This window comes from Paramisgurnus dabryanus, chromosome 16 (genome assembly GCF_030506205.2).
Source record: "Paramisgurnus dabryanus chromosome 16, PD_genome_1.1, whole genome shotgun sequence".
NCBI lineage: Eukaryota > Metazoa > Chordata > Actinopteri > Cypriniformes > Cobitidae > Paramisgurnus > Paramisgurnus dabryanus.
Window position 1 is genome coordinate 18,304,325 of NC_133352.1, and position 19,709 is coordinate 18,324,033.

General features: G+C 39.7%; 1 protein-coding gene across 2 annotated transcripts in view; it reads left to right on the forward strand.

Annotated features, from left to right (window-relative positions):
• Positions 1 to 19,709, forward strand: part of tenm2a (teneurin transmembrane protein 2a) — a 369,158-nt gene that overhangs the window by 161,283 nt on the left and 188,166 nt on the right. The gene's annotated exons all lie outside the window — the stretch shown is intronic.

Genomic DNA, 19,709 nt, shown 5'->3' on the forward strand with positions numbered 1-19,709 from the left:
GATTAGGGTATATAAAGAGGAGGAGGGCAGAGGTGAGACAGAGGAGAGGATAAAAAAGACATGAGGATGAGAGAGGGATATGAGAGGGTTGGAGAACAGAGTGGGGAATTGTGGGAAGAGTGAGGAAGAGTGAGCTGCTATTTTTACAGCTCTCTACAGGGAGCCCCTGTGGCATACTGTTATCCATCTCAACACTGTACACACACTCAGAAAGTGAGAGAGAGAGAGAGACTTCTGCCTGACTCCTCTTTACTGCGTCCTGATCCTTGCACACCACGCATGCCACAGGGTTAAAACTGTTATGTGGCGTTCAGTGATTTACATATTAAGTCAATGCAAAGATGCGAATAGGCATCCTGCTGCGCGGTACGTGTGGATTGAGCGTTGCCGCGGGAAATGCGCAAGTTGAAAAATCTGAACTTTGACGGACTTCCGCGCCGTGTTAACCAATCAGGACTTTGCTGTAGTAGTGACGTGGTTACAGTAAGCGAGAGGAGTCTCAGCGGAGTCTCAGCGGAGTCTCAGCGGAGTCTCAGCGGAGTCTCAGCGGAGTCTCAGCGGAGTCGCAGAATCCCCCCTTTAATTTATTTCCACCTTTCTTTACTGTACCATACATTTGAATGTTCTTGCCCTGTTGTCAAACTATTAGGTTTGCAAATCTTTACTGTGTCATGCACTGTTTGCCCCACAGACAGGAACGATGAAAGGTGAGCTATTGCTGTTCTAAATAACTTTACATACAACTTTTAAAGAGATTTAGGTAACTACTGCATGCCATCTGGACCCATTCCATTGACAATTTTTCAAACGCAGCTGTTTATTTTGACACATTATTTATTTATCATTCACAAAGAATATAAATAGCAAGTATCTCATTATACAGCATTAAAGCTGATATTCTATTAATTGGACAGCCCTAAAAGTAAGAAAAAAGTCACCAATCATTCTGGTGATTTTCCAGTGGCTCCAGAATAAATGTGTTGAGTAAATACTCAAAAATATTGAGTAAGATCGTGTTAAAGATTGATATCAATGACTGAAATTAAACTTTGGTGCTCCTAATCTCATAATTAAAGTGTAAAACTTTAGCCTGGATTTTACAGAAAGGGTCACAAATAGTCACCTGGCAAATTTCATCTCGTAGTATTGGTTTTGCAAAAATTGCATCATGGTTGGGAGTCTTGCACATCGAAGTATAAATTGAAAAAGTTTAGTTTAGTTTGTTTTGCAGCCCCCGCTCAATAGTTTTGACTGCTGCACCCATAGCAAAATATTTGAATAAAGATTTTCAAAGGCTTTCTATGTTCATTCTGTTTTCACTCTATGTTTCTGTCCTCCACACAGTCTACACAAACATCATGGCTTTGCCTTTTCTTGTCAAAAGCAATTAATCTAGCCATTGTTTACGTTTATTGATCCGGCTGAGATAAGCAATGTAATCTATTCAGTTTTCCAAAGAGGCAGATTTAATGAATGATTTCAACCCATGTTTGCAGGCATGTCAGAGGCATGGGGGAAATCAATCGCTATGTTAATGTGCCGCCCTGTTCCGGGAAGAATTCCGGGGCCGGTGCCAGGCTGCTCCTGTGCGAACGGTTAGCGTGCCGTCGCTAGAATCTAGAGGGTGTTAGGAACCTGTCGAGGCCAAAAGCAGAAAGCTGAATTTATCATGTTTAGCAGGATACAGGAAGAGAACGCTTTGATCCATTGTGGCTTTGTGAGGGAGAAGTGGGGATCTGGGTTCATGCCATGAGTGTGAGCCACTGCGAGTCTATCTGACCACTGCAGACGCTCCTCAGATCCCTCAGTTATCCTCTCCTCTGAACACACTGTGCTTCCTCTTGTCTGTCTGTTGTAGTACACTCATCATATTAGCCCTGCTTAAACTCATCCCATTATTAGTCTGGGTCTCTCTCTCTCTCTCAGTCTCTCTCTGACATTCTTGCTCAGGTTAAGTAAAACATGATCACAGTATTTCATATAATTAAATATATGTAAAAGAAATATAGATATAGAATGAACAAATATAAGCAAGATTTTAACAGATGGTTCGCTCAAAAATTAAAATTTTGTCATTGCCAAACATTTTGTCACCCAATGTCTTTCTTTGTTGTTCATAACCCAAATACTTAATTTTTTACGTGTTGCCTCTCTTTCCATGTACGTTCTCTGTGTCTGAACTGCTTAACAACTGAAACAACAGCGACATTCACAACAACAAAGTAGAGGTGTAAATGTCTTAAGGACACTTACACAATTTGATATGGCACATTTTAAAGCTTGTAGGTTTTTTTGGTTACTATGGGAGTGTATGGTGACCATCATCTCTCTAATTAACCAGATAAACAAAACTTTCTAAAAAAAAAACTGCATTTGGGTTCTGAAAAACAACAAAAGACATTGGGGGTTCAGATGACTTGAGAGTGAATAAATAATAAAGTTTTCATTTTGGGTGAACTATACCTTTAAAGCAAACAAGATCCCACTTCAACAACATAGGGGCTGTTTACACTTGGTATTAAGATGTGTTTTCATCGATCGGATCACAAGTGGACGAGAGAGACACATTACGTTTACACCTGGTATTTAAATTCGTCTCTTTTGTCCACTTTCGATGGCTTCTGTCCTGAATACTTTGAGGGGGTGGTCTGTGAGACGGTGGGCGAGTCTCTCTGCTGTCATTCAAACGCGAGCGGGAGTAATTATGAGTTTATATGGACGCAAACTAATATTATGTCGGAGTCCACTGCTTGTTTAGCAAGTAAACATGCTGCACAGTGTTTTGTATGTGTATATGTTAAAGCTTTCTCTGAATTTTCAGCGCAATTTATGAAATAGGATCGAGCAACTTTCACACGCTTTCAAAACGAAACTACGTAGATCAGCCGCTTTAGTTGTATCAATGAAAGGCTAAAAATAGCGCTGTTCACCGTATGTTCACGCCAGAAGTAAAAAAAAGACGTAAAACTTGTCTTTAATACCTCAGATTAGATAAATGGGTGGAGAGAAGGCGGTCGCGTGTGGCTGTTCGAACACATTCAACCACATGCGTTCCGCAACTCCAAAGCGATCCGATCGAAAGTGGTTTCGACTACCTTTGGATGTGGTTGAAGGTGGTCGAAAGTGGACGAGCTCAAAACGTTTTGAACACCGTTTACACCTGGCATTAATGTCGCTCACTTGTGATCCGATCGACGAAAACGCATGTTAATGCCAAGTGTAAACAGCCTCTTAGATACAATGGATGTTGTCATTAAAGGTGGGGTGAAAGATTTTAGGGCCGAGTACCAAAAAACACTTGTAGCCAATCAGCAGTAAGGTGCGTGTCTATTAACCGACATCATTGCCAGGGTTGCGTATGTGAGGGGCGGGTCAGTTAAAAGAAGGTCCAGATTCTATTGGCGTGGGGTGTGTTTGTTTAGGTGATTTCAAGTGTCAACATTGGTTTTCAGAAATTGTGCACCCCGCCTTTAAAGCGAATAATTCAGCTTCTCACTTGTAAATGATGATCTTTTTTACTGTTGTGTGGTGATTGCAAATTGAAGCACAAATGACAATACAGATAACACAGTAAATACAAAGCAAGATTTTGTTTCATTTTAAAGGAGAGAATGTGTCCTTGCACCTGTTTGTGTGATCTGATGATAAGCCGCTGATAGCTGACATTTCTGATTAGTGGGTTTGTTCATACTTCAGATTTCATTATCACCCCACCACTGACTGATGAACACAGTACTCATCACTCAGTGTTTACCACATGCTGTGCTGGCACATAGGTGTAAATATGCTGGCAGTAATAGGTCTGTCTACGTGGAGATATGATGCTATTCAGCACCCATGATGACACAAGCGAAGCCCCAGAAGGCAGTTATCAGAGCATATCTGCTTAATATTGTTCATCTTATATGAATGCTTACGTGCGTGCGTGTGTGTGCGTGTGTACACTTGTCTGCCATCTCCATAAGCAGATTTGATGTGACTTTCAGTAAAATGTATAAATGTGTGATATATAGAACGTTAATAATGTTATTATACTCGCCCAAGCGCTTTACTAAAAATACTTTAGCAGATAATACTAACTCTGAATTTATATAGGATAAGCCATGTGCAATTGGCCACATGTCAGTTGGATTGTATATTATTGTTACAAGTTTTTTTATCTACAATATCACATACAGATATGGCCATGTTCACACAGGGGCAGAATATGATTGCCAATCCTGTATTTCTGAGTCAGTTGGGTTCGGACCATAGACTGTAAAAAAAAGATGGACAAACGCGATGTGCTTTCTTCCATTATAATGAATTGAAGCCAAAAATGTCCGACCATGGGCACTGCCGTATTACGTAAAACCGTCAGTTTGGAGCTAGGGCATGCGCAAAAGAAATCGTTTGTGGAGCCAGAGGTGAAGCCACGGTATCAAACTTCCGCCCAAACGCCTGAGCGCCCAATTCAACCACGCCAAACAAAATGACACGCCCAGTTTCTATAGCATTAAATTATTAACACTCTGGGGTCGACGCAAACTCTTTATTTTTCAATCACTCCGCAAAGAGACTTAAATTACTCTGCTGATTTTTGACATACAGATATGATTTATACATCATTTAAAACGTTAAAGTGTCTAGTTATTTTTCTGTCCACTCCCAATAAAAACAGAATGTTGTGCTTTTTGCAAAATTGAGAAAATAAACATGATGCACGTTCTGTTCTCTCTCCCTCAGTGAAGTCCTTTCAGAAACGCTTCAGAAAAATAAACTGTAACTTAACGAATACTTGTCGTAGAAACAAAAGATAAATGTCTACATAATGCTTGGAACGTCTCCTTTTAAATGATATAAGTGAAATTGAAAACAGATATTGTCATTCGGTGTAAACTGTATGAGAAGGAGGAGAAGTACCGTATTTCTCATGTTACCTCATTATCTGTAATGAGATCAGATCGCCACACCCCCGCGCCATTGAAGTGAATGAGCAGAAACATCCATATGCATGACTCGTGCCTCCTGCAGTCAATGGATATGCAATCCACAATCCAGTCTCTTCATTCCTTGTTGTTCCATCCGATTGCACCAAACATGACATAAATCCTTATTTCCTTGCGTCAGTATCTCCAGACGCGAGTGTTTTCTTTGTTCTTCCGTCAAACAGTTCACGCAATTGGAACAAACACACTTTTTGGTATTCTTATAAAATACGCTATTGCAAACAGTACAATCGTTATTTAGTTGCGTCTAAGCGCATATCTCCGTACAACAAGTTTATTAAACACAGGATCACTCGCGTGTGCACACATTCACTGCTTTCATGATCAACACGTGAGGTAATGGCGGCGGCTTTAAACAAACATTGATAAGTTTACCACGCGTGTCCCTTGTTGTGTTTCTACTATAATGATTACAAATACACAAATAAGAGTCCAGACAACGATAGGCAGTTGTTCTATTGAGCTTTTTACTGCACAAAAGTAAACCTCTCGCTGGCCAACCAAACACTAACCCTGGGTTGAAGTGTGTTCATTTTACGATGGCCAAACAGTATCTTTACCATGATTAGGCTACTATGGTTTTTAAAAGGTAACTAAGTTTGTGAAATTAATGGAAAATATTTCAATAGAAATATATATAAATATATATAGGGCTCTATTTTAACGATCTGAAACGCAAGTGCGAAGCGCAACGCGCAAGTGAGTTTGTGGGCGGATCTTGGGCGCTGTTGCTATTTTCCCGGCGTGAGAAATAACTCTTTCGCCGGGCGCAAATCAATAAGGGGTTGGTCTGAAGTAGGTTCATTATTCATAGGTGTGGTTTGGGCGTAACGTCAAATAAACCAATCAGAACGCTAGCCAACATTCCCTTTAAACGCAAGGGCGCAAGTTCCATGGCGGGTTGCTATTATTATGACGGATTTACCAGGCGCACGCCAGGAGCGGTTCACAGCCGAGGAGACCGACGTCCTTGTACGGGGGAATCCCACGCTTGCCAGCATAAATCGGGCACGCCGTGTAACGGGAGGTGGATCTGCCTCAGGACTTGACGCCAGCAGAGGACATCGCTGCTTCCACCCTCACCGCTGAAAGGGTTTGGGGGCTTTGAAATCGGACCCAAGAAACGCAAGCAAGGTCCAACCCCAAAGTACTCTTACAAATCAAGTTCATATACATTAAGGTTTCTTATGAAAACATTTTAACTATTATTTACATAAAATAAACGTAATACAGCCACACAACAAAGTTATGAAAATATTTTAATCGTTATTTGCATGAGAATAAATAAAAACTATCACCACAATGCTCACCACTATGATTCCCCTTATCTCGTGTATTAATATTTTTAAGTGTAACAATTTATGATTTGCAAAAATAACTGTTGCATCTGTGTAGATTAGATAAGCAAAGTGTATGCGCGTTGTGCATGCTATACATTATGGTCAAGCATGCGCCCTTAAAATAGCATAATGAACCACGCGCAACGCGCCACTGACTTTAGACTAGTTTTTTTTGGTTAGTAGCGCAATTGTTTTTTGAAACTGCAAAATAGCATAAGAGATGGTTTGCGCCGCAACACGCCTCCTTTTTGCGCTGAACCGCCCAGGGAGCGCAAGTTCATTCCCTAGTTTGCTGACGTGCATCTGTGGAGGGAAAAACCCCGCTGTGCGCCGGCGCAAAATACGAATGATACATGCGTCACTGACAAAGTCAATTGCGCTGGGTGCAAGATAGGGCCCATAATGTGTGTGTGTGTGTGTATTTACATTATATTGAAAAGTAAACCTTATCATGGTTTTACTACAGAGAAAGTTACATTTCTGTTGAACATACCCACAAGACTCATTATGTGGCTCATTATTCAACTCTTTTGTCTCTCAGCTGTCAATCACTGATTATTCAAGAGCTTTCCCGCCTCCACGCATACAGCCTTTCCTAAGCAAAAGTGTCTTAGAAATTGTAAATCAATATCTTGCTTTATGTGATTGAGTAGGCCGAATGATTTTCACATCATTTTGAAGAAAAAAACTCTAGAATACTAGATCCAGTTTGGAAAGTCTTGGGAAAACATGTTTAGAATGAGTTTTGTGGAGTTATATCAGTGACTTAAAAATTTTGCTTTTTCAAAAACCACGCATAAACATTTTTCTCTCAAAAATACAAACATGTACATACATGTTGATTATATGATATTGTAGCCCAGTTTGTGATGAACACAGTGTTATGAGACTTTTGCCATTAATATGTTTTTAAGCAACTGAAAAAAGCACAAATGTCAGTGCATGTCAAAACTTCCCCAGGGCCCTAAAAACCCCTTAGACCTCAGAGGGTTAAAATGAAACTTATCACAAAAATGAACATTTGAACATATATCAGGGTGATGATAACTATCTTAAAGGACAAAACCATCTTTCTGAAAATTTGATTGGAAATATTTTTTTTATTTAGAGCCAAGTCACGTTCTTTGCATGGAGAGGGCAGGGTTTATGATAAACTGGAGCACCCTTGGGTTCCATAGTGGGAAAACAAATACTATTGAACCTAATAGTGCTCAAAAACTTTTTTTTACAAACCTTTCTCAAATATCTTCCTTTGTGTTTACCAGAACAAAGAAATATATACAGGTCTTTAACAACTACAGTAAGTGTGAGTAAATGATGACAGAATTTTCATTTTTGGGTGAACTATCTCTTTAAAGTGTTTAGATATACAGTGAGTTTCAGCTGGGTGATTTTCACGAAATCTAGATTTAGAAGGTGTCCACCATCAGAATTTTTTAAAAGCCCTTGAAGTCATTTTTTGCACATATAAGATTAAGGTCTGAACTTACTATAACCATTATTTTAAGAGGATATTAACATTATTTCCTATATAATTATTAATTTTTTTAGATTATCATTATCAAAAATGATCATTACCGCAACATATTATATTAAATCTATGAATTTACAAACTCATGTTTCGGTAATGAGAACTAAAATGTTGTCTACTGTAGGTAGACAGTACTTTTATCTGGAGAGAAAAAATAAGAACTGCTTACCTGGTAGCCATCTTGAGTGTCACAGTCAATTATGTCCCTTCCAACAATTAAAAAAAAAATAAATGTTAGTTCCTTGAGGGCTTAAACAATGTTTGAAAATTGTTGCGGAGGATGAGAAAATTGGTCTTGGACACATTTATATTCCTTATTATTGTCTCTACATTTACCAATTATCACCAAATACCACATAACATGCACTGAAGCTTTTTATTTTTTTATTATAAATTTTCCATGTCAAAGAACCATGTCATGGACACGTTGCTGTAATGAAAATTTTCTCTTAAATGTGAAAAAAACAACAACATTTGTATGATGTCATTTGAAATCATGTGCAAAATAGTACATGAAGAGATGTTTATATCTGTATGTTTCATATCTTGATACTCTTCCTTTGCATTTACTTTTTTTTATCAAAATGTTTCATGTCACCTCATAAGTCTAATTTCATGAGAATCACCCAGCTATACGTGCACTGTTACAAACTCTGTCTCGTGACATATTGCTTTATTAGATACCCTAATGCAGGCTTATTCACACCTTACCCTTGTTGCACTCTTTCCAAATTGTCTGTTGTGTTTTCTGCACTCCTGATAAATTCAGAATAAATCAAAAGACAGCTTTCAATGTTTCCTTTGAGGGCTTTGCTTAGAAGGTGGGATACATGCTACATCTGGCAACCAAGCCTCACATATGAAATTTAATGTGTAAGGGTGTAAAGAGCTGCAGTTTTTACACTGAAAGAAACCTTTATAGCACACATGCTGTTGGCAAGGCTTTGATATGAAAAGATGTGTGTTGTCAGGTATGTGCAGGCATTTGATGTCAGTATAAAAGTGCAAGGGTTTAATCCAAAGGGGTTGAGTATGTCTAAAGATGATGTGTACATGCATGTGTGGAGGAAATGCGTCGATGCACAGCAGGTGGGACAGGATAAGTGAGATTTTTATGTTGTTGAGAGGACTGCATACATCCATGTGAACGCTGTGCTGTGGAAGTCATAATAAGCTCTACAAACATCAGAGAAGATTTACGGCTCTGGCACAGATTCTTTCACTTAAGTCCCTTGTACATAGCTTGCACCTGTGCATTAACACACTACTCAGCACAAACATTATTTATCACTTTAACATGGATGGATGCATAGATGGATAGTTTTTTTGATGATCTTGACCTTGCCTCGGTCTTGGTTGTCTTTGGCAAAGTCTTGGTGTTGTCTTGATCCCCCCTGGTCTTGGTCTCGGTTTAGGTGGTCTCAACAACAACACTGGCTGAGCTTGTAAAGGTCAGTGGCAAATGAGGTATAAGTTAAACTTGTTTAAATGCTTGAACTGTATTACTACAGTTTTATGGAATAACAATTACATTGAGCTACATTGACACGAATCAGATGAAAGGGCCTTTACTCATGTCATTTTGGTCTGTCAACAGAATTTACGCATGTTACACAACTGCAGCGAGAAATTGGTGCAGATCAAATTTGGCGGTTTATTGTATTAATGGCAACCTGATCTCCGGCGGGCCCTTGTACTCCAACACTTACTGATCTAATCTCATCTGTCTTCAAAAACACCCACATTTCAAGCAGCTATATAAAACAATAGCTACGTTTACATGGACACCTTTTGTCTCAATCGGAATGAAATCATTCATAATGTGATCTGATTGATGTGCGTGTTTATATGGCACAAGCTTCAAATCAGATTTGACATGCGCACATTGCACAAATACAGTTTCGCGCCCCATACATGCCATCCTCCTAAACTCACTGTGCGTCTATTTCAAGTCATAATTAATAAACGAAGAGCACACTGAGCTTTGTGCTCTGCTGATTATATTTATCAAGCAGCAGCACAAACACCCATTCATGTGTGCCCAAAAAGCATGCTTGACTACACGTGGTGCTGCAGAGGCCGTTTGGTTTTCCTTTGTACTGTACTGCTCCAGCAGCACTGCGCAGCGCCGTGTGAAGTCAAACACATGCGTTTGTGGATCAAAGTATAAATCATGGACTGACCGGACAACGTTGTCTCGTATCACTTCAAAGAGGTTAGGAATGAGATTATACAAATTTAGGAATGATTATGTGACTCTCTTCAACAACACAAGCTCCTGTTCTTTGCGTCCTATATCTTAACTACGCCAATTCTACGTCATTTTACAAGTTTTAGTTATCAATCTGAGCGGATCTTGAGCAACTTAAAAAAGGTATAAACCATCTCTCTCAAACCAATTAGATTTTTAATCGGTTTGGCTCTTTTTATTCTGATTGAGGTGTGGAGCATTTTCATTCAGATTGAACATTTAATCCGATTACAATTGCCCATGTAAACGCAGCTAATGACTACTGTAAACTAGAGAATACATTCCCACATATGTGACACGTGGCATGTGTCTGTGGATAGGTCTGGAGGATAGCAGGGGTGGTTGACAGGTCTCAGGTGCCTGGAGAGCTTGTAGACTTCTACCCTTCCATGAGATTCAGCTGTCCTTTCGTCATGCCTCAGGCCCAGTGAACATCTCTGTGATGGGCAGAGACAGACACCTGAGGGCCCTGTGCCCCACCAGACCTTTGATGTCCAACTCATACTGCCAAAATCACTCACTTGAGATTACTCCGACTGCCGGTATTCAGTAGTGACATACACATGAATACAAAAAAAAACATGCATTTGGATATACAACATGCCTTTGGCTTGGTGGTTAATCAGAATTAGATTGACCTTGGTGCTCAACGTGACAGATTCTTCTTTAACTTGGCCATTTTATGAATAAAATTGTTTGAGCACAGTTGTATGCTCATGTATATTCTAAATAGATAATAACACAGAAACATCACCCGGATAAACTGCTTTATAAAGTTTTTCACACGTGTGTGTTCACAGTTCACACAGTGGCCTCACTTTTACACACGCTAGATTCAAACACCCACATTCAGAGGTCAATCTATCCATCTAATGGCAAAATTGAACGTTATATAAAGGCGCGCCCTGGATACAAACCGCTCTATAGGAACGAGGGATCAAAAGCAGAGAGCTGAAAGGCCTTGCGAATGAATGCGACAGCTTTGTCACAGCACACATTCAGCGGTTTCGGCTGCTTTTGTATAGAGTGTGTGGGAGAGATAGACGGCAGAAGATTGATTCAGACCTGTTGCCTCACACCTATGTGAGGGCCATTGTGGGCATAGGAATGAGAAGCCTTCTTTGCTTAAACGCTTTGATTGAAAGAGAGGGAGCTCCTCTGTCAGGTACTGTAGCTGAAAGCCACTGACTGATCTCTCTGTCGGATCAGGGCGGGGCCAACGATGACTGACAGCTGTGTTTCTATAACAGGCGGGCTTTATTCTCTCTCAGGGGCCTGACAGAGTGAGATGTTAGAGTTGGGCTGACATTTTCTGTTGAAAAACTCGCGTGGCATTTTTGTATTTGTTAGATGTGGACATCAGCTGAACTTTTTGTCTGGCTAATGCGTCAGTATGTTGTGGAGCGGCATGGACGAGTTGTGGCACTGGGTTATTCAGATGGGTTTAATGACTGGCACTCTTTCTTCTTTTTTAATCACAGGTGAACAGTTTGGTTAAGTGTTTCAGCCCCCCCCGTGTCTTGGTGACAGTCCTGTTCCTCACGTCTCCTCTCAAGTCGGACCCTAATTAGTAAATAACTCATTAGCATGAGGTGATTAATCACTCACTGGAAAGGCCTGTGGGTGACAGGCTGCTGAAATGCTGTTTGCTTATGTGTGTGCGTGACTTTCATTTCACTTAAGAGCAGTGTTGAGGAGGGATACAGGTTAATGAAAGAGCAACAGAGGAGGCGTGTTCTTATCGAGAGCAGACAAGATTTTTCTCCGAAATTTAGGTTTCATTTGTTATATTATTAAGGTGTATGTCGTCCTTATAGAGTAAATGTGTCATTCATTTTTGTTTTGTGTTTTGTTCTGTTGCTTCACATAACCAAAAAGGCACTAATAAAAAAAATGTTTTGTGGATTTTTTTGTAATCCCATGTCTTTTCAAGTGCAGTGATAATGCCTCATTCGTTTAAAGGGATAGTTCACCCAAAAATGAAAATGCTGTCATTATTTACTCACCCTCATGCTGTTCTTAACCTGTATGACTTATTTTATTCTGTTTAATACAAAAGAAGATGATTAAAGGCCAAGCTCAGTATTTTACACTTAAAGCCCTGTTTTCAGGTTGTTTATGATGAAATAGAACCGTTTTGACTGAAATTTCGACATATGCTGCTGGCCAGAGAATTTTCGGGTGTTTTTGTTTCACCTCCCACCTCTACAATGGCTGAATAGGTGCACTGGAACAATCCTTCCTAAAATGCATTAAACTTTCGTTTACAAAGACGTGAAACTCACCGAGTGGTCAGGGGTGTTCACTGATATGCTCGCACAAAAATCACTGCAAAAGATGCTTTCCAACAGGTGTTTTACCATTTGTTGTAAAGTTGTGGACCTATTTTTCCAAACGCCTCACACCCGTACATTCTTCCGTTGAGAGCTTGAGTAATAGACACTCCAGCCCAGTTGGTGGCAATAATCCACCTTTCCCAATTGCAAGAATACAAACAACGTTCCCGGCGCAGAGTAATACCGTACCTCACAGCACAGCTAATACCCTTAAAACAGGGCTTTAAGTGTAAAATACCGAACTTGTCCTTTAATGATGGTAATCACACAGTTGACGATACCCATTCATTTCCATAGTAGGAAAACAAATACTATGGAAGTCAATGGGCACCGTCAACTGTGTGCCTAAAATCACTTATCAAAACATCATCTTTTGTGTTCAACCGAATGAGGAAATTAAATGTTAGAAACAACATAAGGGTGAATAAATGTTGACATTTTTGGGTGTACTATCCCTTTAACATACCATTGCAATGCCATGTTTGTTTTGTTTGTTTATACTATTTAGATGCAATGATATAAAATTTTCGGTAACACTTTACAATAAGGTTCATTAGTTAACATTTAGTTAACTGCATTAGTTAACATGAACTAATAATGAACTGCACTTATACAGCATTTATTAAAGGGGCCATGACATGAAAATCTGACTTTTTCCATGTTTAAGTGCTATGATTGGGTCCCTAGTGATGCTATCAACCTAGAAAATTTGAAAAAGATCAACCCAGTAACTTAGTTTTGGTAAACCATTCTCTACAAGCACATGAAAAAATAGGTCGTTGAAATTTGGCTCTCCTTATGATGTCATAAGGAGCTCTTATTATAATAATCCAACCCCTTAATCCAACCACAGCACTGCCATTAAGTGCAGAGAGAAAATAATTCACAGATCAATTGAGTTTCAATTTCAACAAACCACCATCATTGTGATCAGTGTTTGCACTTGATCTGCACATGTGCATTTTAGAGGACACACCCAAAACGGCACATTTTTGCACACACCTACAAAGTGGCAATTTTAACATGCTGTAATAAATTATTTATATAGTATTTTGAGCTAAAACTTCACACATGTGCTCTGGGGACACCAAAGATGTATTTGACATCTTAAAAAAGTCCTGTGACATGGGCCCTTTAATCTTTTTTAATGTTAATTTCAGCAATTACTAATACTTTATTTAAATCTTGTTAACGTTAGTTAAAGCACTGTGAACTATCATGAACAAACAATTAACAGCTTTATTTCTATTAACTAACATTAACAAAGATTAATAAAGACTGTAACAAATGTATTGGTCATGGTTTGTTTATGTTAGTTAATACATTAACTAATGTTAAATAATGAACCTTATCATAAAGTGTTACCAAATTTTCCTACCAATATTTTACAGATAGCAGATTATTCAGACTGATAGTTTGGTGGTTATATATTTTTCTGGTTGGATTAACTAAATTCTGTAGATTACATTTTCTGAATGTTATTCATTCACACAATGACCATTAATATTGAACAATAAACAAGTGATTTAATGTTTCTTTACATTTTATATACATTATATTTTCGTGTTCGTGTAGCGCCATGAATCTAAAAACAGAACACATTAGGTTCTATGAATGTACACACACTGGTGGACTCTGGATCCTGCTTAAATCCCTGTCCCACCACAGATCGGCACTCACATAGTTTAACATTAAATAACATCATATTTGACCCAAATCATTAGCGATTAACATTGACTGCTAACGTATATTTTGCATTTTGAAGTAGACGCCATCTGACTAAGCTCACGCTATTTAATGTGCACGTCCAGTGTACGATACCTCTGAGTTGTCCTACACGCGCCACGGTGCTTCTCGTCCGGCGTGCAACTCCCTTTAGGATTACCCGATAACGTAAGTTGCTTTTATCAACCGATACTGATTATTGACTGTTATACCACGGGTCTGTTGAATGCTGTATTCTGATTGGCTGAGAAATGTTCCGTGGGAATGCATTAATTTCTGATAACTGCACACCTAACTTGTCAAATGTCTTAAAAATAGGCACCAGAGCAATGTTTGTGGTAACCGTGGTATAAGAGGAATAATTGACTCGGTCCTTTGAATTATTTGAAAATAATGCACACCTGCGGTGTAACGGCACGACGCGAACCTTGGGTGTGCATTATTTTCAAATAATTCAATGGCCCGTAGTCAATTATTCCTTACACATATTGGTGCATCTCTACTATTTATAATATCATTCATTGCTATCTTTTTGACATACAATACAATCCATTTTAATACCATAGTTTTGGACATGATAATACAATCTAGTACACAGTTGTTTTGTAGTGAATAATTTATACATTCATGGAACCTCTATTTCTGAAGAAACACCTCATTTTTCGGATCCCACCAATTCACAGTGGAAAAACAAGGCACGCCCTACATAAAATCATCCTACATAATGTAAAGACCATTCTGTGAAAATATAGCCTTGCAGTGGTGTAGCGTCTGGGCATGCAGGGTATGCACGTGCATATTGGCCCGGGCCAATAGGGGGCCCGGCCCTGGGCCCGCCCCAGCTTTTAATAAAAAAAAAAAATTCAATTTAATTTTTATTTGTGGCCGCAAGAAATATATTTTTGTATGCATATCATGTGTAGTGATTTCTTATTTCTCCCTAATGTCTAATTTCTCCGTCATTTCTTGTTTGCGTTTATTATTTTTTTGCACTCCGCGGCTGCCGTAGACTACTATGCCATAATTTTTTACATGACGCATCACCGCGGCAAAAAAAAAGAAAACACAGTGTGAGAGGTTACTATAGCGGCTATCTACATGAACATTAAGGATGGACAAATGTAAACATAAAAGTGGGGCCTTAAAGAGAAAAGAAAAGGCGGAGAAGTTAGTCACGGGGTCAAAACTACCCAGAACATTTCGTTTTTCTTTATTTAAATCTACCCTTTAAAGTAAAAAAGTAAATAAAAAATATTTGACTACCTTATTAAAAGTATATGTTGTTAACAGACCTGCGCGCCACAGTTAACAGTGCCAACGGGCAAGGTTGGGGGGGGCTTTGGCTTAAGGGGGCCCGTAAATTTTTTTTGCATATGGGCCCGGGACTGACTTGCTACGCCACTGTAGCCTTGGTACTTTAAATTCTAAAATAAGGCCATTTCAAAGATTGAAATCATTGCAAACATTTTGTGGTCAAAATCTCATGTTTAGTTTATGAGACTTTAACCTGGATTTAACAGACAGCGTAACAAAAATGGTAATCATTCAATACTACACTCTCTCTCCCTCACTGTCTGTCTTGATATTTAGTTTGCTTATATCGTCTATCATCGAAACAGTGTCTTTCTTTCTCATACACCCCCCTTTCCCTCCATCTCCCTAAAGATTGGAAGGTGTGTGAAGTGCTACAACCATGAGTTGAAAACAGAAGGAAGTGAAGGAAGAAGATGGATTTTGAACGAGGAGAAAGAGCTGAAAGCAGCAGCTAAAGATAGTTGCATATGGAAGCTGATTCCCCTTGTGTTTTTCACATCCTCCCTCCCTACTTGTTAACGGTAGAAGCTTTATCCACCTGGTCTGTCCCTCTGGTCTCACATCATCTTCTCCAGCTCCTTAGTGAATGATCCTCTATTAATTACATGCCATTTTGCCACCTCTAATGTCACAGAAGGCCGTCCATTAATCTATGTCTTTATCTGTAAGACATCATCTGCTTCATCCAAGGCTCTGCAAGCCATAGCCTGTTTGCACTTGTAGGTATCACATGGACCGAGTTAGTGAACCAGAATGGGAAACGAGGGATTTCAGTCTTATCTATGTGTCACAGGTCAATTGAGTAATTTGCTAGAGAGAAAAATGTGTTTTGGTTTTGTGAAAGCAAATACAATTGTAGACGTATGCACGGTTTCAAAGAAAAGCTTTTGTGGCCCAAACTCGGCTTCTGCAAAGAATTTAATAACACCTTGCCCCCAGAATCTTTTAATGTAAATGTCTCCTTATATAAAACGCCTGATTTGGGCAGCTTGATTAGTTTTATGATCAGAACAATTGTGCATCTTTTTTATTGCATATCACCAGCTGCTTGTCTGTTTAGATATCTCTCCCTAATATGACGGCTTATAATAGATGGCCTACCTCCTGTCATATGTACGTATTGTTTTGACTCGATGCCTATGTCAGTCTCATAATTGTTAAGGACTAGTTTCCCACTGCTATGTGCACATGATTAGCCGTCTCTCACTGTTGCCATGGTAATGCCGCCTTGAGTGACATGCATGGGGGCAGGATTGGCTAGTAACTAGAGCTAGTCACCTCTATAGCAATTAGTCCATCACCAGCTTCTGTATCTATGCCCTCTGAGAACTATGTTACCCATAATCCATCAGAATTAATAGCGCTGAGTAACAATAAAATCAATTTTATTCATAAATAAAAAATAATAATCATTATGCACATTTCTGTAATCTCACATGTATCTACTGTACATGTAGGGCAACAGCTACAATTCTTCTTTTTGTCCTTTTACGCGAGTAGAGGCGACCCAGATGTCAAAAGTGCCTAGCGAAGCATTTTGCAAGGTACATGGGTCTCGGAGCATCGGCCATCTATTTTCCCCTGGATATTTTTCTTGGTTGATACTTTTCCTGGCTTTTTCTCCATCGGCGGCTGGCTCCCCGGGGGCTTCCCGGGAAAGGTTAACTAGTTTTTTCTTAAGCCTTCACAGGAAGACAAATGGCTGTGTTCAACCCACGGGTCCTTTCACTGCCCATCCCATACCTCCTTCAGCTCATTCACATTCACTTCCTCTCACCCTGGACCAGAAGAAAGAGAAAGCAAGAGATGAATGGAGAGATGAGAGAACACACGAATGGATGTGATGTAAACATTGTGTCATTTGACCTTGTCCTTTGTAGGCATAGGTACTAGTCGCTTCCAGTTATCTTTTTTAGCCAAGTCATCTGCCCTTACCTAAACCTAGCGACGCTAACCATACTATTTACATCCTACATGGTCTGTTGTCTTCTGTGGTAACATCCTAACTGATATGGCATGAATATGCACGACTCTGCTTGTTAACCCGCTAGTCCAATACCAAACCAGCATTATGGAATGGACATTTAGCAGACTGAGAAGTTGAGTTTGCTGACACTACGGACTGCTGATTATAAGTTATGCCATGTAGGTAATCACAGGTCAGTAATGCTTCTCAAAGCACTTTCAGAACCAAGTTAAGTGTGCCGTAAGCATGCATGTGTACACGCGTGTAAGCGTGCACATCCACATATGTTGGAAATGATGGATGGGTTGGTCGATGAAGCCGTCAGGCCAAGGGTATGTGTGTGTTTGAGTGTGGTAAGCTCTTAGTGTATTTAAGCTGAGAGGTGTAAGTGCTGTGCTCTTTTTCAGCTCAGCGGGTTGGAAGCCTTTAGGCTGAATAAGTTCCCTTAATACTGCAGGAAGGCTCTGTCTGCATTGATTACAGAGCCCCATACTGGACGCGAACACCGTCCATCTCTGCCTCTCTGCACGCCAGCCACTGCACCACATCATAGTTCAAGGAAGACAGAAAGACGAGTGCTGTTCTTTTAAGGTCGGCATACAGGTATTCCTGTATGGATCAACTGGTAAAGCGTAGCACTAGCAAGATGTAAACCTTGAATGCCCTGTGTGTGTTCCTTTGGATAAAGCTTTGCCAAATGTATAAATGCAATCACTTGAATTTTATTCGGGCAGCATTGCATTGAATAGGTTCTATTCTCTGGCCACTTTAAATGCATTTCCAATTGTTAATTTGGTACAAGATTCATACTTCATAACACTTAACATTGATCGCAATAATGCTAATGAAGAGCGGACACTGATAAAACACTATATAATAAGTCCTCCGTAATTAAACACAATGCGATACGGGCTGAGTCGAGATGAATGGCATCCAGCTGTCTGCACTTCCACTGGGGTGGTCTTCCAAAACGGCTCTTTTCATTAGAGCCCTCGCTGTGCGCATGGGTGTATGTTTGCGTGCGGCCAGATTGCTTATTATATGTACAAGATCCAGTTCCTCCCTTCGGCTCTAAGAGTCCAAAGAGGGCGGGAGTGAGAGTCATTTGAGTAGATTGGCTTTTTGTCCAATCTGGATGGGTCAAACGGTTCTAAATATAGAGGCGTTGCAAATTTAGCCACTTCTGCATGAGTATGCGTGTTCGGGTAATTCAGGGACAGGATGCAGGGAGATCTGAAATGAAATGCTGGATGACATCAGTCGGTAAGCTTAACTGATCTGTAACCCTGCCCTCTGTTGGACAGAGCAGGAAGTGGCACTGCCATGACTGGTTCTCATATGCCCATGCATAGTGTCATGTCTTTGTCTGACCTTTGAGGTGGTCAGTCAATATTAATTCAAAATTGACCCCATTTATTTTAATACACATTCTTGTCTTATTGTGCATAATTTATCAGTGCACATTAATCCAAAGCAAAATAATGTTTGTCTTTATAATATTTCATTAAAATGTAATAGCTCGCTCTGCCTCTGCAATGACTCGTCTTTGCAGACATCACCTTGGCCCAAAACAATGTTAACCGATTACAGGGTTATTTTTGGCTACTGTGGGATGTAACATAACCTTTTTAAAATCATGCCTATTATAGTTTTATCATTAATACAAAAATACTAAATTATGCATTTGATCTAAAATGATGCTCTTGTGTTTGAACTTGACCTTCAGCCTCATTGTTAAAAACATCTTAAAGGGTAAGTGTTAGGTTGAGGGGGGTGTAGTGCTTCACAATTGATTGTAAACATGCAGGTCTGGACCCATTTCAGTATAGAATGCCCACTTTTCACAATTCAGTCAACGCTTGATGGGTAAAATCAAGTCCCATCCCACTTGTTTTTCCTCTCTACTCAGACATACATCACATTAAGAAAGTAAAATTGCTTGTGATAGCCAATTTATGTTGAATTTAGCTTTCAGTATTTTCTTTATTCCAAACTCTTACCACTCCAAACGGCATCCTAATCCTGCCACACGAACTTGCAGACTTTCCCAACAGCACTTTTCATTATTTATACATTACTCGCAACTGTTTGTGCTGACGATGAATGCAAATAAAGACCATCACGGAGCCAGCGGTTTGGTGTGTGTTCAGCGAAGAGTGTTTGCGCGCGGCGAAAGCCGGGTTGTGTATTACAGCACTCCGGCTCAATATCGGATCAAGTTTCTGCGCTCTAGACCCGTGCGGCCGTCGGATCCCCAA